The sequence below is a fragment of the Molossus molossus genome, unplaced genomic scaffold, assembly GCF_014108415.1.
Source record: "Molossus molossus isolate mMolMol1 unplaced genomic scaffold, mMolMol1.p scaffold_m16_p_9, whole genome shotgun sequence".
Classification (NCBI taxonomy): Eukaryota; Metazoa; Chordata; class Mammalia; order Chiroptera; family Molossidae; genus Molossus; species Molossus molossus.
Window position 1 is genome coordinate 98197596 of NW_023425403.1, and position 25136 is coordinate 98222731.

Genomic DNA, 25136 nt, shown 5'->3' on the forward strand with positions numbered 1-25136 from the left:
TTTACTAGTATTTAGTTCAGGATTTTGGCATCTATGTTTATCATGGATATTGGCCTGTAGTTTTCTTTCTTTGTTGTGTCTTTTTCTGGTTTTGGAATTAGAATTATGCTGGCTTTATAAAACGAGTTTGGAAGTCTTCCTTCTTCTTGAATTTTTTTAAATAGTTTGAGGAGAATGGGCATTAGTTCTTCTTTGAATGTTTGGTAAAACTCCCCCGTGAAGCCATCCAGGTCTGGACATTTGTTTGGTGGGAGGGTCTTGATTACATCTTCAATTTCTTCTGTTGTTATTGGTCTGTTCAAGTTTTCTATCTCTTCCTGATCCAGTTTTGGGAAACTATGTGTTTCTAGAAATTTGTCCATTTCGCTTAGATTGTCAAATTTGTTGCTATATAATTGTTCATAGTAGTTGTTAACAATCTTTTGTATTTCTGTGGTGTCAGTTGTTACCTCTCCTCTTTCATATCTGATTTTCTGTATTTGGGTTCTCTCTCTTTGTTTCTTGGTGAGTCTAGCTAAGGGTACATCAATCTTGTTTATCTTTTTGAAAAACCAGCTCTTTGTTTCATTGATCCTTTGAATTGTTTTTTTTTTTTTTTTGGTTTCTATGTCATGTATTTCTGCTCTGATCTTTACTATTTCCTTCCTTCTACTTGCTCTGGGGTTTTCTCTTTGTTTGCGCTCTAGTTCTTTAAGTTGTGAGGTTCGATAATCTATTAGAGATTTTTCTTGTTTTTTGAGGTAGGCCTGTAGTGCTATGAACTTCCCACTCAGAACTGCTTTCGCTACATCCCATACATTTTGTGTTGTTGTGTCTTCATTTTCATTGGTTTCCTGGAAGTTTTTTATTTCTTCTTTGATCTCCTCAGTGACCCAGTCATTGTTTAATAACATGCTATTTAGCTTCCATGTGTTCAAATGTCTTTGTATGTTTTTATTGCAATTGATTTCCTCTTTCATGCCATTGTGATCTGAGAAGATGCTTGATGTGATTTCAGTCTTCTTGAACTTGTAGAGACTTAGTTTTTGCCCTAACATGTGGTCTACCTTTGAAAATGTCCCATGTGCACTTGAGAAGAATGTGAATTCTGTAGTTTTGGGGTGTAATTCTCTGTAGATATCTATTAAATCCATTTGGTCTAGTGCTTCATTTAGAGTCTCTTTTTCCTTGCTAATTTTTTGTCTAGAGGATCTATCCAGTCATGTCAGCGGGGTGTTGAAGTCTCCTGCTATGATTGTATTGTTGTCGATTTCTCCTTTAAAGTCCTCTAGAAGTTTTTTAATATATTTTGGTGCTCCTCTATTGGGTGCATATATGTTTATCAAGGGTATATCTTCCTATTGGATAGATCCTTTAAATATTATGTAGTGGCCTTCTTTGTCTCTAGTTATGGCCTTCATTCTGAAATCTATTTTATCAGATATGAGTATTGCTATCCCAGCTTTTTTTTCTTTTCCGTATGTTTGGAAGATTTTTTTCCATCCCTTCACTTTCGATCTATGTGAGTCTTTTGTTGTGAGGTGGGTCTCTTGTAAACAACATATAGATGAGTCATGCTTTCTTATCCAATCAGCTACTCTGCGTCTTTTTATGGCAGCATTCAATCCATTTACGTTTAAGGTGATTATTGATATGTACTTATTTATTGCCATTTTTGTTTAGTGTGGTTCTATTTTTCTTCCTATTTCTCCTGCTAATTACAGCAGTCCTTTTAACATTTCTTGCAGTGCTGGTTTGGTGCTAATGTATTCCCTTAGCCTTTTTTTTGTCTGGGAAGCTCTTTATTTGACCTTCAGTTTTGAATGATAGTCTTGCTGGGTAGAGCAGTCTTGGATTCAGATCCTTGTTTTTCATGACCTTGATTAGTTCATGCCATTCCCTTCTGGCCTGTAGTGTTTCTTGTGAAAAGTCAGCTGAGAGCCTTATGGGGTTTCTTTGTAGGTAACCTTTGGCTTATCTCTTGCTGCTTTTAGGATTCTCTCTTTGTCTTTAGTTTTTGGCAGTTTGATTACTATGTGTCTTGGTGTGGGCCTGTTTGGGTTCTTCTTACTTGGGGCTCTCTGTGCTTCTTGAACTTGAATGCCTTCTTCCTTCACCAAATTAGGGAAGTTTTCTGTCACTATTTCTTTGAATATATTCTCTAACCCTTGCTCACTTTCTTCTTCTTCAGGGACTCATATGATGCGAATATTATTCCGTTTCCAGTTGTCCCACAGTTCTCTTAAGCTGTCTTCCTGTTTTTTAATCGTTTTTTCTTTTTGGTTTTCTGATTGGTTGATTTTTTTCTATCCTGTCTTCTAATTCACTGATCCGGTCTTCAGCTTCCCCTACTCTGCTTTTTAGACCTTCCAATGTGTTTTTCATTTCTGATATGTCATTCTTCATTTCTTCTTGTTGGTTTTTAATTTCCAACTGGTTGATTTTCAACATTTCTATGTCTTTACTCATGGTGCTCATATCCTTACACATGCTGTTGAGCTTCCTCAACATCGTGGCTCTAAATTCTAGTTTTGTTAACTTGCTTAACTGCACCTCATTTATTTCATCTTCCGTAGAGGTCTCTTGTTCTTTCATTTGGCTTTTGTTTCTGTTTTTCATCATTTTGGCTATCACAGTGGGCTTTGGAGTCTGCCAAATTTTCCCTGTGGGTGTTGGTGTTCTGCTGTTTGTGGCTCCCTCTCCTGGGTTTGGATGAGCCAGGGAGGACCCACTTTAAACACCACCATCAAGTCTTAGCTTTTCTGGTTAGTGTTGCTAGCCCAGGGAATGGTAGTTATCCTCTAGCTTTTTTTGCCTGGAGGCTATTAGTAGAGGTCACTTGAAGACCCTTGGTTTCTGAGTTGCCTGAAAAAATCCCTCATGTGCTCAGTGTAAGAGGATTTCCTGAGGGTGCGGCAGCTGCTGGTTGTTAATGGGTCTCAATTAGCATTTCAATGGCCACCAGGTGGGGTTGAATCTCTGAGGGAGGGGCCTCCGCCTTTCTCCAGGGCCTTGGGAAGGAGTAAAATGACCACAGTCCTGCGTGGCTGCACTCAGCAAAAGCTCTTAGCACCCTCCAAAACCCGAGTGTCCCCATGCAGTTCCAGTCCAGTCTGCCTTCCCTCTGCCGGAGCCCAAGGTGAGTGGCTCCCGCCAATTTAGCCTCTGTCTAGACTCTGGGTCGTGGAGCCGCCTGGGACTTTTAACCCAAGGGCGCTGCTTCCAGCCAAGGGTGGTGGTGGCTGTGGCACCAGCCGCGGGCGTTGCACTCAGCAGAAGCCCCAGGACTAAGCTGCAGTAGTGGGACACTGCCGAGGTGGCAGCAGCTTCCAGCAGAGTCCCCTGGTCCCAGCGAGTCCGTGGCACCAGCCGAGGGCTTAGCAGGCAGCCGAGGGCTTAGCAGGCAGAGTTCGCAGGACTCGGACGGGTTTGCAGCTGAAGCGGCAGCAGCCTCCCGCCGAGTCCCCTGGTTGCAGCCAGTCCGTGCCAGGCCGTGTGGCACCAGCCGAGGGCATAGCAGGCAGCAGTATTCGCAGGACTCATGCAGGCTCACAGCCAAGTAGGCAGCAATAGCTCCCCGCCGAGTCCCCTGGTCCCCGCCCAGGCCGCTGTGGACCGTGGGCTCCCGGCCCCCTCTCGCGTCCTCACAAGCCTACCAGGATTGAGTCAGTGTCCCTGGTGGTCTTCCAAGGTGTCTTTCGGTTGCCCCTTCCTGACGATTTGCCTTTATTTTCGTTGTAAATCCAGTTTGGTCCTGGGAGATGGTCTGTGTAGCTCCATTCAATCTGCCGCCATTTTTCCTTTTTCCTCTAGTGAATCTTAAAATTAAAATTAGGATAAGGAAAAAAAGCATGAGTTGAAGACAAGACTGAAAACAGCTTAGAAAATCTTTGAGGAACTAACAAAAGAATATTTCAGAAAACTGAAATTTCCTGGGAAGCTTTGTTTGTTGCGAATACTTTGAGAGTATGTTTTACTGTCAAATCTGGCACAAAATTTTAAATGAAATTATTTCACTTGGCCCTTTTCTTTTTCTTTATTGATTTTAGCGACAGAGGAAGGGAGAGGGAGAGAGAGATGAAAACATTGATGAGAGAGAACATCGATTGGCCACCTCCTGCATGCCCCCACTGGGGATCCGGCCCACAACCTGGGCATGTGCCCTCACCAGGAAGCAAACTTGTGACCTCTTGAAGCATGGGTTGATGCTCAACCACTGAGCCACACCAGCCGGGCCACTTGGCCCATTTTTTAAAATTTTTTTATCTTCACCCGAGGACATTTTTTGATATTTTGTTCAGATAGAATGGGAGGGAGAGAGAGAGAGAGAAACATCGACGAGAAAGGGACACATTGAGTGATAGCCACCCACAAGACCCAAGCAGGGCTGGGTACAAACCGCAACTGAGGTACGTGCCCATAGCGGAAACTGAACCTAGGTCTCTCTGGACCACAGTCTGATGCTCCAACTGCTGAGCCAAACTGGCCAGGGTGGCCCATTTTTGACATAAAACTATCTCTGGTTTTCCTCTGGCTTGATAAAAACAGGCCCACCCATCAATGATTGAAGTGGAACCCTGAGTCAGTGAGCTCAGGGAACTACCAGGCTCCAGCTGGCTGCAGAGTGCTGCTTGGACACTCAATTATGCTTTCTCCCCTTAGTTTTGGCTAAGTTTTGGACAGAGAGTTCTAGTTCACGTGGGACCCCTTTTGCCCTGGTTGGCTGAACATTCCACCCAAATATAATAGGGAAAAAAATGGTTTCCATGTGTAAATTGATGTTGCAAAATTATTTTCCTATCTAAAGCAGAGCTTGCTTTATCAAGGACAAAAATTTTTTCTCCACATTTATTTATTTATTTATTTTATCAGCAGTGTGAGTTTATTAATTAATTTTTGTTACAGATGTTTCTCTTTTTTCCCCCACTGATTCCCCCTTCCTCCTCCCTCCCTGCCCTGTCCCCAGTTTGTTGTCCATGTCCACTGCTCATGCATACATGCATATAAGTTCTGCGGTTTATCTCACCCCCACCATCCCTTCTTGGGATTGTCAGTCTGTACCCCACTTCCACGTCTCTGGGACTACCCCATTCCTCAGACTGTTATGTTCATTATATTCCACAAATAAGTGAGATCATATGATACTTGTCTTTCTCTGTTTGGCTTGTTTCACTTAGGATGATACTTTCCAGGTCCCTCCATGTAGTCTCAAAGGATAAGAGATCTTTCTTTCTTACAGCTGCATAGTACTCCATTGTGTATATGTACCACAGCTTTTTTATCCATTCGTCTACTAATGGACACTTGGGCTGTTTCCAGATTTTAGCTATTGTAAATAGTGCTGCTATAAACATCCACATTTAATTAATTATTCTAGTTATACCTCTTACCCCCAACCTCCCCACTCTGCCTCAGTTTCTGTTCATGTTAGTGGTCCTTTTGTCCACTAGTTTCTCGTGGCATGGAGTAATTTGTCTATTATCCTTATAGAGATTTGGGGTTTTATCATAATAGTTATTTATCAACCCACTTCTATAATTATCATTGTTTATGAAAATTCAAGACATAAATTTTCTTTAAAGATCCATCCATTCCCAAAGCCTACTTTTTCCCTTTTTCTCAAGTAAAACAAAGATTCTATTTTTAGACTAACAAAAAAGACATTTCAGAGAGGCTATGAACATCTAAGAAAAATTCTCTCTTATGTATATGTATTTATAAAATAAAAATGATCCAGCTTTCCAAAATGAAACTGGTAGTTTTTTTCCCCACCAAAACTAAATATTAGATAGAATAAAAGTTGTCAAGAAGTCAAGATGTTTAATGTTAAAATATAAGTACATAATAAACAACAATGAAAATGGTGGAGTATTTATATTAATTTTAAGATATAATAAAAATTAAACAATTTTTAAAAGGCTTATCAATTTTTTTTTTTTTTTTTACTTTTCTGAGTTTATTCTCTGTGAGTGAACCTGTTTTGCAAATGCACTACTGAAGTGATACACCAGTAGGGGGCACTAAAGCATTGCTTTTAAATTTTAAAAATTTATCAAAGTATTTTGAAAAAGGACTTTTTGGCAACTTTTCTTTTGCCCCTTAGCATAATAGGAAAATGATGAAAGATACTGGCAAAGGAAAGAAACAGTTCAATTAGAAGATCAAAGCTAACAAATTACCATGACTAAATTTGCAGAGAGAGAAAATTTTTCTTTGCGACAGCTATGTTTAAAATGTTTAGTATTCATTAATGTCTCATGGACACAAAACTTCATGCTAGTTCTCTGACACCCTATAACAACTGTGGACAATTATAAATGGGAATACCCCAAACTGAAAGAAATGGCAAAACTCAATTGTACATGGTCAGCTATATATTTTGATAGTTTAGAATATGTAACTTTAAAATACCAGAATGTCGCCCTGGCTGGTTTGGCTCAGTGGTCAGAGTCAGCCTGTACATCAAAGGGTCGCAGATTCAATTCTGGTCAAGGGCAAATGCCTGGGTTGTGCAAGTTTGATCTCCAGTCCTGGTCAGGGTTGTTTGGGAGGCAACCGATTGATGTTTCTCTCTCTCTCTCTCTCTCTCTCTCTCTCTCTCTCTCCAACCCCCGCCCCCTCCACTGTATCTAAAAATCAAAGGAAACCTCAGGTGAGGATTAACAAAAAAAGAAAGTAAAAAAAAAAAAAAAAATCCCAGAATTTAATAGCTGTCAGAATGATGATAGTTTGGGCATACACCATTGAGCCATTCACTTGAAATGTGGCAAGAATATATGGCGAGCCCTGGCCAGTTTGGCTCAGCGGTTAGAGCGTCGGCCTGCGGTCCGGAAAGACCCGGGTTCGGTTCCCGCTAAGGACACGTACTTCAATTGCAGTTTGTCCCCGGTCCTGGTTGGTCGTGCGGGTGGCAGCCACTCGATGTGTCCCTTCACGTCAATGTTTCTCACTCTCTCTCCCTCCCTCTCTCTCCCTCCCATTCTATCTGTACAAAAAATGGAAAAATATCCTCGGGTGAGGATAAAAAAAAAAAAAAAAGAATATATGGAGAGGAATGGCCGGCCAAATGACATGCTCAGCTGTCTGTCAGTACCACATTCACACTGGCAGGCTGGACTTCTAGGGGCCCTGCTCTCTACTACCAGCACCACGAGGTAAATGAACATCTGGTCCTTAAAAAGTGCATACTCGCCCTGGCCGGTTTGGCTCAGCGGTTAGAGCGTCGGCCTGCGGTCCGGAGAGACCCAGGTTCGGTTCCCGCTAAGGGCGCGTACCTCGGTTGCAGTTTGTCCCCGGCCCTGGTCGGTTGTGCGGGTGGCAGCCACTCGATGTGTTCCTTTCACATCGATGTTTCTCTCTCTCTCTCTGTTCCTCTCTCTCCCCCCCACTCAACCTAAACAAAAAATGGAAAAATGTCCTCGGGTGAGGTCCTGAGAGACCCGGGTTCGGTTCCCGCTAAGGGCACGTACCTCGGTTGCAGTTTGTCCCCGGCCCTGGTTGGGTTGTGCGGGTGGCAGCCACTTGATGTGTTCCTTTCACATTGATGTTTCTCTCTCTCTCTCTGTTCCTCTCTCTCCCTCCCACTCTACCTGAACAAAAAATGGAAAAATGTCCTCGGGTGAGGATAAAAAAAAAAAAAAGGTGCATACTCTATTTCTTGGATTGTCAATTTCCATGAGAATGAGAGGTAAAAGCAAGTCCATGCATTTCTCTTTGGCCATGCACACACCTAGAGAATGTGTACTGAATTTAGCCTGGCCTGTGGCATTTTGTCATTTGTTTTACAAATTTTAGTGATTTGGAAAGAAACCATACGCACAGGGAAAAAATTCCTATGGCTCTGAATATGTTAAGATTTAAATCAAATATAGGACCCAGCCCAGCGTGTCTATGGGCTTGGTGCTCCATTCCTGCCAAGATGTTGAAAGTGCTCTCTGCAAAGTAATTCAGCTGCAGCAGACACAAGATGAGCCAGGTTTAGATCCAGGCTTGGGAGCAGCTGTAGTAATGTGAGCGGAAAGGAATGCAAGTGTATGTGGGGAATGACTATTTCAAAAGCAGGTTTTCAAAAGAGTATTCTCTCCCCATTCAGAGGATTCTTTCTGCCTTCTCTTCTTTGTTATTTAGCTATGTGAAAAGATGAATTAGCTGAACCTGTTATAATCATTTCACAATATATATAGACCATTATGCTATATGCCTTAAACTTACACAGCGATGTATGCCAATTATTTTTCAATAAAAATGGGGTGGGGGAGTGAAGACTAGGAAGGGAATTTAATTATTGTCATCAGCCCAAACAAGTGTATAGCAAAGACATGGACTATGCTGCTGAGACCATCTCAGAGATGGGAGTGACTGACTGATAGCTCACATCATCAGTTGTGATTCCAAAATGCCTAAGCTATGAGAGGCCTGAAAGGAAGCTGCAGAGGTTATGGGAGAGCCTGTGTCTAGAGTCTGGGTGAGCTGGATCCGACACTGGCACATCTGAGGCCAGCTCCCAGGATGGCTGATCTGGCATTAGGACCCCAGCCATGTGGACCACAACAGGTGAGGAGCTTGAATGACATTTGGGTTGCTGGGAGTGGGACTAAGGAGCTTCATATGGGTTCTGCAGGCTCAGGCAGGAAAATGCCTTAGGATCTGGCCTGTGTTTGCCTTATTCCATTGGCTGGCCTTCCCTTTCTTTCAATGAGCTCCCCTCACAAATGCTTTTCATGCAAAGACTCTGATTTCCTAAATTTGATATTTTCTAAAGGCTCTCCAGAAGGCTCTAGGGAAGGTGGGAGAGAAGAACTTCAGAAGCTAGGGAAGTGGGAGGGACTCATTTTCCCTCCCATTCTTACTGGTTCACAGGATGGTTTACCTTGGGCAACTGGTGATAGACTTGTGTAGGTGGGTGTGGTTGAGCCTTCATGAGCTACAGATAAAAGACCAACTGGGGCCCGCCACTGTGGCTCAGTGGTTGGGCCTCGACCCATGCAAAAGAGGTTGCCAGTTGGATTCCCGGTCAGGGCACATGCCCAGGTTGTGTGCCAAATCCCCAGTGGGGCATGCAGGAGGCAGCCAATAAATGTTCCCTCTTATCGATGTTTCTATCTCTCTCCTTCTCCCTTCCTCTCTCTCAAATCAATAAAGGAAAAAAATAAAAAGATAATGTATGTTTGCCCTGGCCAACATACATTTGGCTCAGCAGTTAGAGCTTAGGGCAGCAGACCAATGAGTCTCGGATTCGATTCTGGTCAAGGTCAGGTACCTTCATTGCAGTTTGTCCCCGGCCCTTGTCCGGTCTTGCCGTGTGGTTTCTCTCTCTCTCTCTCTCTCTCCTTCCCTCACACTCTATCTGATAATAAATGAAAAATATCCTTGGGTGAGGAATTAAAAAATAATAATAATATGATGTTAAAAAAAAAAGACCAGCTGGAAGGGGATATAAGTCCTTGATGGAACTAAGACTATGGTTGATTCCTACTCAGCATAGAGCCCCTCTATCTTTTTTTTTTCTTTATTGATTTTAGAGAGAAAAGAAGGGAGAGACAAAAACATCAATGAGAGAGAACATCGATTGGCTGCCTGCCACATGCCTGTCACTGGGGATTAGGCCCTCAACCGGGCATGTGCCCTGGCCAGGAATCGAACTAGCAACCTCTTGGTGCATGGGTCGACACTCAACCAGTAGAACCATACCTGCTGGGCCCCTCTGACTATCTTGAAAGGGAATCTCAGGCCCTTGCCGGTTTGGCTAAGTGGTTGGAGCATTGGCCTGTGGACCAGAGAGTCCCGGGTTCGGTTCCCACTAGGGGCACAGACCAAAAAAAAAAAAAAGGGAATCTCACACCCTGTAAATATGCCTGCAATGCCTGGGGCTAATCCCACCTGCAAGCACTATGATATAATTTTCTCTGTTGACCCACATACAACAGAAAGGCATTATTGTTTCCATTATTCAAATAAAGAAACTGCCTGGAGAAATCAAGTGCCTTTCTTACCACTTTGCACTGCTATGTGTTGGGTTGGTGAAGAAGAGGTAGTAAGTATCATATCTACTAACTAAAGAAGACACACAGATTACTGGTTAAGAGCAAAGACTGGACCAGACTCCCTGAGTTGGTATCCCAGCTCCCACACTTGCTAGCTAGCTGACTCAGCCTCACCTCCCCCATTTCCTCTTTTGTACAAGAGGACCTCCCCTTTCCCCAACAGTTTTGTGAAGGTGAAATGAGTTTATATAGTAACAGTGCTTAGACGTATAGCGGACACATAGTACTAGATACATGTTTTACTCCAATGATGATCTTGCTATTTGTTCATAAACCATGCATGAGCAGATGGATTTGGTTGAGACTTTGGCTCTAAAATTAGTGCTTTATTTGCTTAACTGCTTTTCTGGGTTAAGGCCCCTTTAGTTTCTTAACAGAATGTTAAAAATCTAACCTAACCTTTGAAAAAACATAACTGAACCTTTAGTCAGTGGATTAGTTTGCCAGGGCTGCCATAACAAAATACCACAAACTAGCTGGCTTTAACAACAGAAATTAATTTTCTCACTGTTGTGGAGGCTAGAAGGCCAAGATGAGGGTGTCAGGAGGATTTTCCTCTTGAGGCTTCTCTTCTTGGCTGACAAATGACCACTTTCTTGCTGCATCCTCATACTGTTTTTCCTGTGTGTGCTCTCACCCTGGTATCTTTCAAATTTCCTTTTTGTATAAGGACACCAGTGAGATTGGATTAGGGCTCATCTAACTGCCCCATTTTCATGTAATCACATTTTTAAAGACCTTATATCCAAATACAGTCACATTTTGAGGTTCTGGGGCTTCAATATATGAATTTGGCAGTGGGGGTGGGACGCAAGTGCATAAAAGTCAGATCCCTCAATAAAAAAATCTAGATGCACTAACATCAGTGAAAGAATGCAACAGGTCACTTAAAGAGAGAAGCTGAGAGCTTGGAAGCAGGTGGTGGATACTAGCAGGAGTGCCATCATGTGACCATAGGTACCTATAGGTACCAAAGTACACCCGGGATTTTAAATTGATTAGGATACTATGATTTAAAAATTTCCCCTACTTTTTCTGTCCTGTGGTTCTCAGCTGGCTAAAAGAAGAGGAAAAGTAGTAAGGGGGGAATAGAGGGAAGTAAATGTGGGCAGAAGAGAGCTATTCTAGGAACACTGATGTCCCCCACCTAGGACCACGTCAAGGAACATTAGTGAATCTCTCTGGGAAACGAGAGAAGCATTTTTCCATTACTATCATTTTAATAATTTCCCCATCATGGCCCATTAAAAATATTTTTTCTTTCATTTTTAATTTTTAATTAATTTACTTGAGAGGGAGAGAGAGAGAGAGAGAGAGACATTGTTGTTTCACCTCCTTGTGCATTCATTGGTTGATTTCTTGCATGTGCCCTGACCAGGGATCAAATCCACAAACTTGGAGTATCAGGACAGTGCTCTAAGCAACTGAGCCACCTGCTAGTGCTTAAAATATAAGAATTTATCAGCAAAGGTAGCTAAGAAGGTCCTTCTAATAAAAAAAAAAAAAACCTTCACATATTTAAATGTTTTTGGTGACATTTATATTACAATTATTATTATTATTTGTGCATTACAAATTCTTACCTTGACTATGTAATTTTAGTAACTTCTTTTGTTTTTTAATTTCAGGTCCTCCTGATTTCTAATTTAAAAAATCTCTGCCCAGCCGGTGTGGCTCAGTGGTTGACCATCGATCCATGCACCAAGAGGTCGCCAGTTTGATTCCCTGTCAGGTCACATGCCCAGGTTGTGGGCCAAATCCCCAGTTGGGGGCATGCACGAGGAGGCCAATCAGTGTTTTCTCTCATTGATGTTTCTATCTTTGTCTCCCTCTCCCTTCCTCTCTCTCTAAAAACCAATTTAAAAAATTTTTATTTTTTAATCTTCATGGTTCTCTTAAATTTTTGTTTATTAGTGACTAAATTTGTTGTACACTTTTTTTCTTTATTGATTTTAGAGTGAGAGGAAGGGAGAGAGAGAAACATCGATGAAGAGAACATGCATTGGCCACTTCTTGCATGCCCCCCACTGGGGATCTGGCCCACAACCTGGCCATGTGCCCTGACCAGGAAGTGAACTGGCGACCTCTTGGTGCATGGGATGATGCTCAACCACTGAGCCACACCGGTCGGGCTTGCCGTAAATTTTAATTGTGCTGTGAAAATAAGGTCAATTTATGATCTTTTAACAGAATCCTGGTATGTATACATAGAAATATGAGGGCCTGTGCACATCATTGCGCGCACACAAACACACACAAGTTGACACATGGTTTTACAGTATGATTGCCAAGAATGACTAATCTAGAAATAACCATGGAATCTGATAATACAGGTGGTTTCATGTTAGAAATAATTTATTTATATGAATAGGTATGAACTATTTATTATTTTAACAGTGAACATTAAAATTAAGAAGCTTCTGCTTCTTTCCTAAGTAAGTACTTAAATCGTTTTTAAAAAATTAAACCTAGAAAGAAAAGACCCAGGACTTAGAAGTCATTATATTCCAATTGCCTTTAAGTGGAAAAATTATTGTTCTTATTATTGTTCTGTGTTTTGCTTTGCTTAAAAAAATTTTTTTTTGTAGGACTTTTTTTCTTTTCATGAGAAAATCACTTGTCTCTAGTTTTTATGTTTCTTAGAAGCAACATCTAACTCATAAAACATATTGGGTGTCTGAGTGGGTTTAGTTGTTAAGTATTTAGCCCAAAAGAATGACAGAAAACCAAAGGATACATTGTATCAATTCCTTTTTGCAATTATTTTCAAGAAATTTTCTCCATTGTTAAAGTTGTTGTGCTGCTTTCTATGATAACATTATCTGTTAGGTTGAAGCTGCCAGTACCATCATCAGCTAAACTACCCAAATGAGTCAGCTATCTTTATTTAAAAACATTTTTTCAATTGTCTGTTGAGACTGTCAAGAATAATATAAGAGCATTTTTAAAGGTTTTATAGCAAAGTTTTGGTATATCAGATCATATAAAAAGGTTCAGAATTCTCAAGTCATTTCTATGTGCTTTTGTTTTAAAACTTAGCTGTAGGACATAGATAGGTAGTAAAAATTCCTGAGATTTGAGACTTTTCCTAAATTCTTGCTATGACATTCCATGCATATTATGCACATTATCTCTGAATTCACAAAGAATCAGTTGGATTTTGGCAACTAATGTGCATAATACTAAAGCAGGAAGGAGCCCTAGTAGGCTTTTGAACAAACATCAGTGATTTAGAAATCAGGTATTTGCCTAACTTAAAGTAATTCAAATAGTAACAGAAACCTACCCACAGGGTTGTACTCTTGCAGGAGAAATGGGTGGGCCAAATTTCCCCATCACTAGTGGGGCCCTTACAAAATCTTCAGAAAAGAAATTTTCTAAGACTTGCATGGGAAAATAAACTACCTTTATTTGTGTGAAATTATATTCCTTGAGTTGTAGTCTCAGTTCCCTTAGTTCAGTCCTGGAAAAAGGGCAGCTGTGGGTTTAGCAAAGCCAGCAGCAGGGCCAGTGTCCAGAGCTTTTGTTCCATGGTGGAGCTGGGTCTGGCAGAGCATCAGGCTAGATTCAGTCCATCAGTCCATTGCGTGGAGTCCACATGGCTGTGAGCAAACACAGGGGAATGCTCCCCTGCAACAGGAGTCTGAAGAGAGCAGAGCACGAGGGCCAGAGGCCAAGAGGCAAGAGAGGAAGAGAGGGAACTTTCGTTGTTTGGGAGATTATGTATCTCAGATTTCACTCTGTTGTAGTGGCCACACCTATTCTGGCAACTGACTTGTTCCTAGGTGTGACTGACAAACAAGCACCCATACCTCATCCAGACCCTTCCTTTAGCAATCTGTGGAGAGTAGGCCTGGAGAGTAATTGCACCTTCCTGGCAAAGCTGTATAAATGGCATGCCTATATTATCTGGTCTTCCCTTTACTCCTTTCCTGTTAAATAATAAGTAGGTTATTATAATGGTATCAGTACCAGTGTCAAAGAACAAATATTTCATCCCTGTTTCCAAGCACTTTGTGACATTATTTTAATCCTTATAATACCTCTTTGAGGTATGTAAGTGGCAAGTTATACCAAGATAAAATTCAAAATGCAGAATAAATTGAACACTACTTAGGAAATAAAAGAGCTTCTAGTTGATTATGCTTTGTTGATTTTCTGTTGTTGTTTTTTTTTTTCTTTTGGTATGTGCCCCTAGCGGGAACCAAACCCAGGACTCTCTAGTCCGCGGGCTGATGCTCTAACAGCTGAGCCAAACCGGTCTGGGTAATTTTCTGTTTTTCTTGTAAGAGCCATTTGTGATTTCACTTTATCATATTTTGAAGGTAGGGCCCACATCATGTCATACTTTTCAAAAATTTTAATATATCTTAAGATTTTTAGAGAGAAAGGAAGGGAGAGAGAGAGAAACATTGATGTGAGAACAATACATCAATTGGCTGCCTCCTGCACCAAGCCCGAAACTCAGGCATGTGCCCTGACCTTTTGATGGATGGGACATCGCCCAACCAACTGAGTATGTCATATTTGTTAAAATAGCTAACATGATTTGTAAGAGAGCCAGTGTGTATCCACCACTTTCTATTCTTAAGAAAAACTTACTGTGAGAATGCCCCCAGTTTTCATAAAAAGCATGAACAAAACTACCTTTAGCTAAGAATTTACACTGTGTTCTATCTTCAACCTCACATCACAGAGAAGAATAGGCAGCCTCTTTACAAACCACAGGCTAGAGACTAGTATTAGACTTCTTACACAAGTCTTGGCTGGAGACAACTGAGGGACAAAACTGCATGTGCTTTCATTTCTTGGTGGAGGCATTCTACTCTTTTCTCCCCAGTCTTTCCCCAGGCCTTGTCAAGCTTCTAATATGACTGTGTCTACAATGAAATGTGAACAATCAAGTCAAGTACCAAATATATAGCTATTAAAGAAGAGAGAGAATATATTTGGGTGACTAACTGATTTTACTCATTGTTATACAAAAGGTGGCAATAATCTTCAACATCTGCTGACTTTAAAAATTTTGTTTGTTTGTTTTAGAGAGAGAGGTAGAAACATCGATGAGAGAGAACATCAACTAGCTGCCTCCTGCATGCCCCCAACTGGGGATTTGGCTCACAACTTGGGCATGTGCCCTGACCAGGAATTGAACTGGTGACTTCTTGGTGCATGGGTCTATGCTCAACCACTGAGCCACACCAGCTGGGCCTGCTGACTCTTATTATCAACTGGGTGCATTTGGGTGATGTTCAATGAGTCATTAAAACTAGAACATCTCCTGGAAATGGGAAAACACTAAGGAGTGATTTTCCTTTTGTGATTCATTGGCAATTTAAACTGTTCCTGGCTGAAAGGAAGGTAGCCATAGATAAGCTCTTCTGACTAATACTAGTCTCTAGCCTGTGGTTTGTAAAGAGGCTGCCTATTCTTCTCTGTGATGTGAGGTTGAAGATAGAACACTGTGTAAATTCTTAGCTAAGGTAGTTTTGTTCATGCTTTTTATGAAAACTGGGGGCATTCTTACAGGAAGTTTTTCTAACTGTGCTTTAAAAATATTTCTGATAGCCTGGGCAGTGCGGCTCAGTGGTTGAGCATTGACCCATGCACCACGGGGTCACCAGTTTGATTCCTGGTCAGGGCACATGTCCAGGTTGTGGGCCAAATCCCCAGTGGGGGACATGCAGGAGGTGGCCAATCAATGTTCTCTCTCAATGATGTTTCTCTCTCTTCCTTCCTCTCTCTCTAAAATCAATGAAGAAAAAAATATTTTTAAAAAGTAATAAGGGGGTGGAGGGGGCAGGATCTGGAAGAGGGTGTCAATGGGGGGGGGGGAAGGAGAAACATCTGTAACAAATAAATTAATTAAAAAATTAAAAATAAATAAATAAAAATATTTCTGATATTTTATGTTCATGTGGTGGTGTTGGAGGGAGCACTTTCCAATTCACTTTGAGGTAGATTTCAAAACGGAGAGGAGCACAATGTCTTGTTTTGCTTTTAATTTTGTTTATTGTCTCATGAAAATAAACTTTATAGCTTCACTCAATCCCCAGTAAATTCAGCAACCGAGGTAGATTTAAAAGTACTGGAATAACAAGCACCCATGTGAAATGTAAATCTATTCGTTTGTTCTAATCTAACTCCAAGCTTCTAAAACTCAGATGAGGAAAGGATTTTTTTTTTTTAATCCTCATCCGAGGACATTTTTCCATTTTTTGTTCAGATTGAGTGGGAGGGAGGGAGGGAGGGAGGGAGGGAGAGAGAGAGAGAGAGAGAGAGAAACATCGACGTAGCGTAAAAGAGACACATGGAGTGGTTGCCACCCGCACGGGTCGGGGACAAATTGCAACCACAGTACATGCCCTTAGCAGGAACCGAACCCGGGCCTCTCTGGACCACAGGCCGACGCTCTAACTGCTGAGCCAAACCGGCCAGGGCAGGATAAGAAAAGTTTTGGAAAGAGTTCCAGATAAGCCAACCATTCTACAAGGGCACGTTTCTCTTACTGTATAAGGTCTGAGGCTGCCAGTTCAAATAAGTGGGAAGTGCTAATGGCTTGAAATCCCCCACATCATTTGTTATACAAATACGAACATCAGCATTATTATTGTTATTTATGTTGTACCTCTAGACTTCTTTCATTAACAAACTGAACTGATTTCAGGCAGAGCTGATTGCTGACAATACCCCCCCCCCTCCACCCCCAAACTACCACCATCACAAATTCTCAAATATCAATTTTCTGGAAAAAAAAATTGAAGCATAAAATTATGTCTGGTAAATTTCTATGTCCCCTAGAAAAATCTTAACATTTAATGGTGGTGGAAAATATAATATTAAATGGGGGATAAGCTCTGGATTTTGATAATGGTAGCTTCGTGATGATTATACTTAGATAAACTTCTAGGATAAAATCTTAAGTTGCTTAGCTCTTTGTGCCTCAGTTTCAATTTCTGTAGAATGTAAATCATAATAACTCCTATATTTTTTTAGTAGTTTTGAGGACTGATTTAGATTATAACTATAAAGTGCTTAGTCTATAGTTATTGTTGGAAAAAACAGTCATTTTTATGAACATTTGGCCATAAAGTACTTTTATGTGTATATTCTGATTCTGGGTAAAAATTAATGATTTAGAACTGAAAACATTTTGAAACAAGAGATATGCACTTATATTTATCAATTTATATATTATCTTGTTTCAGATAACACATGAATATGAAAAACAGGAGAAAGAGATCTCACCAAGTCTAGTGTTGGATTGTGAGAAGTTTCTCCAGGTTGGAGTCTTCTAGAGTGCAAGCAGTCAAATGTTCTGTTTTTAAGTTTGTTGTTCAAACACAAAATTATTTAAAGATATGAGAAAAATAATTTTTTCCTCCAGCATGATGTCAGTGATCAGCTAATTAGAAATTCCATTTTTAAATGTTAACCCTTACAATATAGAATGTTTCAATGTGTTTTAAAGGCTGTTATTTACCACAAAATAGAAACCTGCTATCATGCAGAAATACTCTCTATTCATCTATGTTTATACTCTTTGGCACAGCACACTTTGCATATGGGTGGGCCCTGTGAGTCAGCCAAATCTGAAATTTAGTAAATCTTACCTCTTGTTTTTATACCATAACTGACACAGTCAGTCTCTATACATAGCATATTAAAAACACATGTACTCTAACAACACAATTATCTCTTGTTATTGATTTTTATCAACAAATGACATGTAATATGGTTAGTTACTATAAAATACTAACAGTGTCTTCTTCCTTCATTCTTTCATTACCGGACTCTTAGTGGTTTCTGTACAACCACATTTGACTCCCTTTCCCTATTATAATGTTATGACAATAGGGTGATTTGATTTGAAAACAACAGCAAACTAATTGTTGCAAAATAGCAATTAATTCTTACTGCTTAACTTGAACATTCACACATAGTAGTTTTCTAAGTAAGTAAATAAGTAAAATGCCTTGCTAAACTTCCTTTCTGCCAAAAATGTACTATGATCTCTGTTCTACATGGCAGCATTTTTAAATGTAATACACATGTCCCCCTTTTTGGGAAGCATGTTAAAGGCTTTAATATGACATGAAACAGAAGTAAAATAGTGAAAACACATCGTATTTCAAGCATTAATAAAATTTTCAGATTTGTGAGATTCAGAGAATTTGGAATTTCATGTATCATCCATTAATTTTATAGCAATTCTATGAGTCCTTGATATTAGAAAATTTTTAATTGTAATATATACACAGCTTGGGGTTTGAGTTATTTTATTGTCTCAAAGATAAAGACCTAGTATTTAAAACAGGTAGAGATTTGTCAAATAATATAAAAAACTCTAATTAGCCCAGCCACTGTGGCTCAGTGGTTGAACATTGACCCATGCACCAAGAGGTCACCAGTTCAATTTCTGGTCAGGGAACATGCCCAGGTTGTGGGCCAAATCCCCAGTGGGGGAATGCAGAAAGTGACCAATCAATGCTCTTTTTTATCGATGTTTCTATCTCTCCCTCTTTCTTTCTCTTTAAAAAAATAAAATAAAATAAAATAAATTTTAAAGAACTTTGATTAGAAAGTTGATGTGACAAGCAATGCAATAGAAGGCAAAATGTTTTGATCTTGACCTGGGCCTCAAGGCTAACGCGACTAGATTCCATTCTTATGTAGGACTCTTGGTTAAGGCGAGTAAATAACTCCATTTTTATCATCAATGGACCTTCCTTGATATTTTTCCAATAATAGGTTAATTACCCCTAGAAGTAAAGGAATTTTGCCTAAGATTATAGTTGCCCCACGTGATGGGAGACATTTGCAGTTTCCAGTATCGATATTTGCAGACATTTGTAGGCATTTGCAGTTTCCCAGTACAGAGTACCGGTAACTGCAGGCATTTGCAGGTATTTGTGAGCCCAGTGCTAATTTTGCTAATTTTGCTAATAATGCTAATTTTGACTTCTGTAATTGCTGTCATGCCCACTATTGTACTGGTCCTTGGAGGGAGTGGAGGGAGGAGGATGGGGCTTCTGTCTTTAAAATCAAAGGAGCAGCCCTGGCCAGTTTGGCTCAGCGGTTAGAGCGTCAGCCTGCGGTCCACAGAGACCCGGGTTCGGTTCCCTCTAAGGGCATGTACCTTGGCTGCAGTTTGTCCCCGGCCCTGGTTGGGTCGTGTGGGTGGCGGCCACTCGATGTGTCCCTTTCACATCGATGTTTGTCTCTCTTCCTCTCTCTCCTTCCCGCTCTATCTGAATAAAAAATGGAAAAATGTCCTCGGGTGAGGATAAAAAAAAAAAAAAATCAAAGGAGCAGGTGACTTCTAGTCAAGATGGCAGTGTAGGTAAACGCAGTATCGTGTCCTCCCACAGCCACATCAAAATTACCACTAAACTACAGAACAACCATCATTCAAAATTGCCTGAAATCAAGCTGACTGGAAGTCCTACAACTACGGAATTAAATAAGCAGCCACATCGAGACTGGTAGGAGGGGCAAAGGCGGATGGGCTGGTCCCACACCCACATGTGGTGGATAAAAATCAGGAGGACACCTCGGCTGGGAAGGTCCTCCCTAGGACTGAAGGGTCCCCATCACACACCAGGAGCCCCGCTCAGGGTTCCAGTGCCAGGAAGAGAATCCCCATCACTTCTGGCTGGAAAAACCAGTGGGAACTGAGGCTCAGGGAGGCTGAGGTGGCTGGATTCTCAGGCAGCTCCTCTTAAACGGCCCACGCACAAACTTATTGGACTCACTCCCTCTAAGCTTGGAGGGGAGGCAGCTCAAGGGGTGCGAGAGACATACAGAGAAGAACTGAGCTATTTGGCATTGGAGCGAGGGCTGGAGAGGGGTCTTTCTCCAGGACAAATGTGCTGCCAGAGGCCTTTGTTCCTTTGGGGAGCACTGCCCCCATATCAGGGACTCCAGCAACCTGGCTCATACTGGTTGCCCTGCCCTAGTGATTCCCCGAGGCCCCACCTCACCCAACTTTCAGCCACCCAAGCTGTTCCCAGTTGCTTTACCATAGAATTGGCCAGTCTTGAATCCTGCTTCAGGTTTTCCTAAATTCTTTCAAACAAACAGCATCTGGTCTCAGCTAGCCCCATACCTCTCTTTAAGTAATACATAGAAACAAACACAGGGAAGCAGCCAAAACAAGGAGACAAAGAAACAGGTCCCAAATGAAAGAACAGAAAAACTCCCCAGGAAAAGAACTAAGCGAAATGGAGATAAGCAACCTAAAAGATGCTGAGTGAACTTAATGAGAACCTCAGCGAACTTAGTGAGGGCCTCAATAGCATAAAAAGGACCAGTCAGAAATGAAGGAGGCACTCACTGAAATAAAGAATAATTTACAGAGATACAATAGTAGAGTAGGTAAAGCCAAGAAGCAAGCCATCAATTTGGAATATAAGGAAGCAAAAAACACCCAATCAGAACAAAAAAAAGAAGAAAGAATCCAAAAAAATGAGGACAGTATAAGGAGCCTCTGGGACAACTTCAAGCATGCCAACATTTGCATCTTGGGGGTGCCAGAAGGAGAAGAGAGAGAACAAGAAATTGAAAACCTATTTGAAACAATAATGGCAGAAAACTTCCCTAATTTGTTGAAGGAAACAGACATACAAGTCCAGGAAGTACAGAGAGTCCCAAACAAGATGAACCCAAAGAGGCCCACACCAAGACACATCATCATCAGAATGCAAAAGGTTCAAGACAAAGAGAGAATCTTAAAAGCAGCAAGAGAAAAGCAGTTAGTTACCTACAAGGGAGTTCCCATAAGATTGTCAGATGATTTCTCAAAAGAAACTTTGCAGACCAGAAGGGAGTGGCAAGAAATATTCAGAGTGATGAAAAGCAAGAACCTACAACCAAGATTACTCTATCCTGCAAAGCTGTCATTTAGAATTGATGGCCATATAAAGAGTTTTCCAGACAAGAAAAAGTTAAAGGAGTTCATCACCACCAAACCGTTATATGAAATGTTGAAGGGTCTTTCTGAAGAAAAAGATAAAATATATGAACAAACACAATGGCAATGAATACATATCTATTGACAATGGAATCCACAAACAAAATGAACAGTCAGAACAGAAACATTCTCATAGATACAGAGAACATTTTGTTGGTTGCCAGATGGGAAGGGGGTTGGGGGAATGGGTGAAAAAGGTAAAAGGATTAAGAAGAACAAATTGGTCGCTAGACTGACAAACCTCAAAGAGAAGGGGGTTGGGGAAGTGGGAAGAAATAAACCAAAGAACTTATATGCATAACCAATAAACAGAGACAACAGTGTGGGAAAAGGCAGGAGGAGGGCAGGAGTGGAGAGGAGGGAGTCAATGGGGGAAAAATGAGGAAAATCTGTAATACATTCAACAATAAAGATAAACATATTTTAAAAATAAATAAATAATAAAATCAAAGAAACAAGAAGAATCAGGGCTGCTGATATGATGGGAGACTATGCCCTCCGCAGCCTGCTGGTGAGAATAAAGTGCTCCTTTAGAATTTGTCTCTAGTTATCTAACTGACACATCATAACATTTTGGAGGCCCCAGCACGATTCTCTGGTGTTTTGGTACACCAAGGGCTAGACGCCTAGGACAGGCAGCTTCTCTCAATCGGGCTGGCCAGACCCCTATAGATCTGAGGGGAGGTGCCCCCTGGGTTCTAGGGCCCCAAAATCCTACTTGGGTTTTTGATGAGTGGCCGGGATATGCCAAGACATCCCCAAAAAGATTGAAGGAGACCTGGTGGAAGCCTCTGGAGGAGAGTTCTGGGTGACTGGTCCATCTGGATGAGAGTGGGAGGGCCGGACATGGCACAGCCTCTCCTCTCCTGGGAATCCCCCTAAGACGTGAGGTGGGGCTCAACTCTGGCAAATTCTATTCATTCAGACCCACCACTGGGACAGAAAGGGAGACTGATCCCTCCCAAGCAGCATAGGCGCCGCTCAGGATAGGGAATTTCTGGAAGGAAATTCAAACGGTGTGTGAGTGTGACTGTGTGAATGTAATTGTGTGTGAGTGACTGTGTTCCAGGACGCTTGTTATGGAGCCTGTGTGAGTTCTCACCTGAGTGGGGAGCGGCCAGGCAGACAAAGCAAAAGTTTCTGTCTTGTGTGTCTTCCCCTATTTTTGTCCTCGTCTGCCTCCTTACTGTGTCTCCCTCAACTTTGTTATGGTTAGTCTAATCGTGGCTAGCAGCCCTAGTGCCCAGAAGACCTCATTGGGTTGCATTTTCAAATATTATTAGAGAAGAATTTGAGGAAGGTTCTGATTAGGGCACAAATACTGGTAATGGGCCCCAAACTTGGCCCCATGAGAAACCTGGGCAAAGGTAGGGGAAGTGCCTAAGAGGCAGAGATACAGCAAAAGGCCCAGCCAGTGTGGCTCAGTGGTTGAGTGTTAGCCCATGAATCAAGAAGTCACTGGTTTGATTCCCGGTCAGAGCACATGCCCAGGTTGTGGTCCAAATCCTCAGTGGGGGGCATGCAGGGGGCTAATAAGGTGGTGAAGCAAAGTGTAGTGAAAGACTTGAGGAAAGCCAAGAAAACTTTTCTTAAAGACTCCCCCACCGTCTTCCGCTACAGCTATGATTAATATTTGTGCTTAGAAGGCCTGTAGAGAGCTCCCACAAAAGGGAACTCATTTGCCAGATCTTACATCCATCAAACAAGGACCTGAAGAGCCACATCAAGATTTTGTAGCCCCATTGCTATGGGCACTTAACAGAGTAATAAGTGATTCAGGGGCAGTCCCTGCAGGTGGGCCGCCCTGTGCGTCCTGCATGGCGCTGCATTTTGGGACTGGGGTTTGGGGTGGAGAGCCCCTTGTCCTGGGAAATGGGGCAGTGGGCAGGTACACAGGCACTCGCCCAGAGGCCGCAGGGGCCACAGGGTTCTCCGGGGAGAGTGGTCAGGCCCAGGAAGGGGTGTGTTCCTTTGGTGCCAGTCAGGTGGCTTATCTGCTGTTGCACACACACACACACACACACACACACACACACACACACACCCGGGTTTGGCAGCAAGTTTTCAACAGCCTTCTCTGAACTTTGGGGAGTTAAAAACAGGGATCCCAGGCACGGGCGGGAAGTACTGTTGGAGAGTTGAAAAACACTCTGCCCCACTAAACATGCGCATTAGAATGATGCTCCCCTTTCTTGTGTCCTTTTGAAAACCTGGGGTCAGAGCAAATTTTCCCATCCCTCTGCCCAAGGTGGGACCCAAATACTGCCGGGGGGGAGGGCTTCCTTGGACACTTTTTACTGTGTTCTCCTGTTAGGCCTAAAGAAATTGGTTGAAATAGAAAAGGTGGTAGTAGCAGCCCTAAGGGAAACATGAGGAAGGGTCAGGATGGCAGGCCTAGGACCCAACTAGGGAAGGACCAATGTGCCTACTGCAAAAAAGAAGGACATTGGAAGCGAGAGTTCCCAAATAGAAGTACCCCAGCCGTCCTTAACTTAGAAGAACGATGGGGCCAGGGCTCCTTTCAACTCAGCCCCCGGGAGCCCAGGGTCATTGCACAGGTAGGGGGCAAACCAGTTAATTTCTTAATAGATGCAGGGGCTACACATTCAGTCCTAACTGAGCCTCTGGGTCCACTAACAACTAAGAAGACCTCAGTTCAAGGAGCGACAGGTCAGACTGCCCTCTATCCTTGGACCACTAACAGAACTGTAAATCTTGGAAATGGCACCATTACACACTCTTTCTTAGTTATGCCTGAATGTCAGTATCCACTGTTGGGGCGTGATCTCCGAAAGTTACAGGCTACAATAATATCTATTGGAGAAGAAGCACACTTTACTGTAAACCCAGAACATCAGGATTGACTCCCAATTTCCCCTTCAAAATTACTTGTAGCCCTGGCCGGTTTGGCTCAGCGGTTAGAGCATCAGCCTGCCATCCAGAGAGACCCGGGTTCAGTTCCCACTAAGGGCGCGTACCTCAGTTGCAGTTTGTCCCTGGTCCTGGTTGGTCGTGCGGGTGGCAGGCACTCGATGTGTCCCTTTCACGTCGATGTTTTTCTCTCTCTCTCCCACTCTATCTGAACAAAAAAATGGAAAAATGTCCTTGGGTGAAGATAAAAAAAAAAAAAAAATTGCTTGTAACCTGCCCTTTGTTGGAGGAATATCTTATACAGGAAGAAACCCCAGGCCCTCCAGAAACAAACCCTGAGACATCAGCTTACATGAAGGAGTGACAACATCTCTTCCCTTCTGTCTGGGCTGTAAACAATCCTCCCAGACTATCTGGCCACCAGCCACCAACTGTGGTTCAACTGCTTGCCACAGTGACTCCAGTCAGGGTAAGACAATACCTTTGAGCCACAAAGCAAAGAAGGGCATTGCCCCTCATATTTGTCAGCTCCAGGAGGCTGGGATTCTGGTTCCCTGTCAATCATCCTGGAATACACCCTTACTTCCAGTGTTGAAACCTGGTACCAAAGACTTTAGGCCAGTGCAAGATTTGAGGGCAGTAAACAAATGGGTTGAGACCATACACCCCAATCCCTATACTCTATTGAGCCTACTTCCACTAGAACACCTGTTCTATACAGTTCTGGGTTTGAAGGATGCCTTCTTTAGCATCCCTTTGGCCCCTGTTATCCACCCTATCTTTGCATTTGAGTGGACAGACCCTGAAGAGGGGTTTTCAGGGCAATTATCCTGGACAAGGCTGCCCCAGGGCTTTAAGAACTCTCCTACTCTATTTGATGAGACTCTCAGTTCTGATTTATAGGACTTCAGACAAGAGCACCCTGAATGTACCCTACTCCAATATGTAGATGACATTCTCCTAGCAGCAAAAGACAGGGAGAACTGCTAGAGAGGTACTAAGCACCTCCTGGCCCTTTATAGGCATTAGGGTACCAGGTCTTGGCCAAAAAGGCTCAACTATGTTCCCTGGAGGTTACTTACCTGAGATATAAGATCAGCAAGGGCCAATGGACTCTATCCTCTAGTTGCATAGAGGCAATTTTGCAGATCCTGGCCCCAAACAACAAGAAACAGGTAAGGGAATTCCTAGGGGCAATAGGATACTGCTGCCTGTGGACCTCAAGATTTGCAGCCATTGCTAAGCCGATGTACACATGTACAGGAGGGGCA

At 42.2% G+C, this 25136-nt stretch overlaps 1 pseudogene; it reads left to right on the forward strand.

Annotated features, from left to right (window-relative positions):
• LOC118622465 overlaps window positions 1–25136 on the forward strand; it is a 38946-nt pseudogene that overhangs the window by 12249 nt on the left and 1561 nt on the right.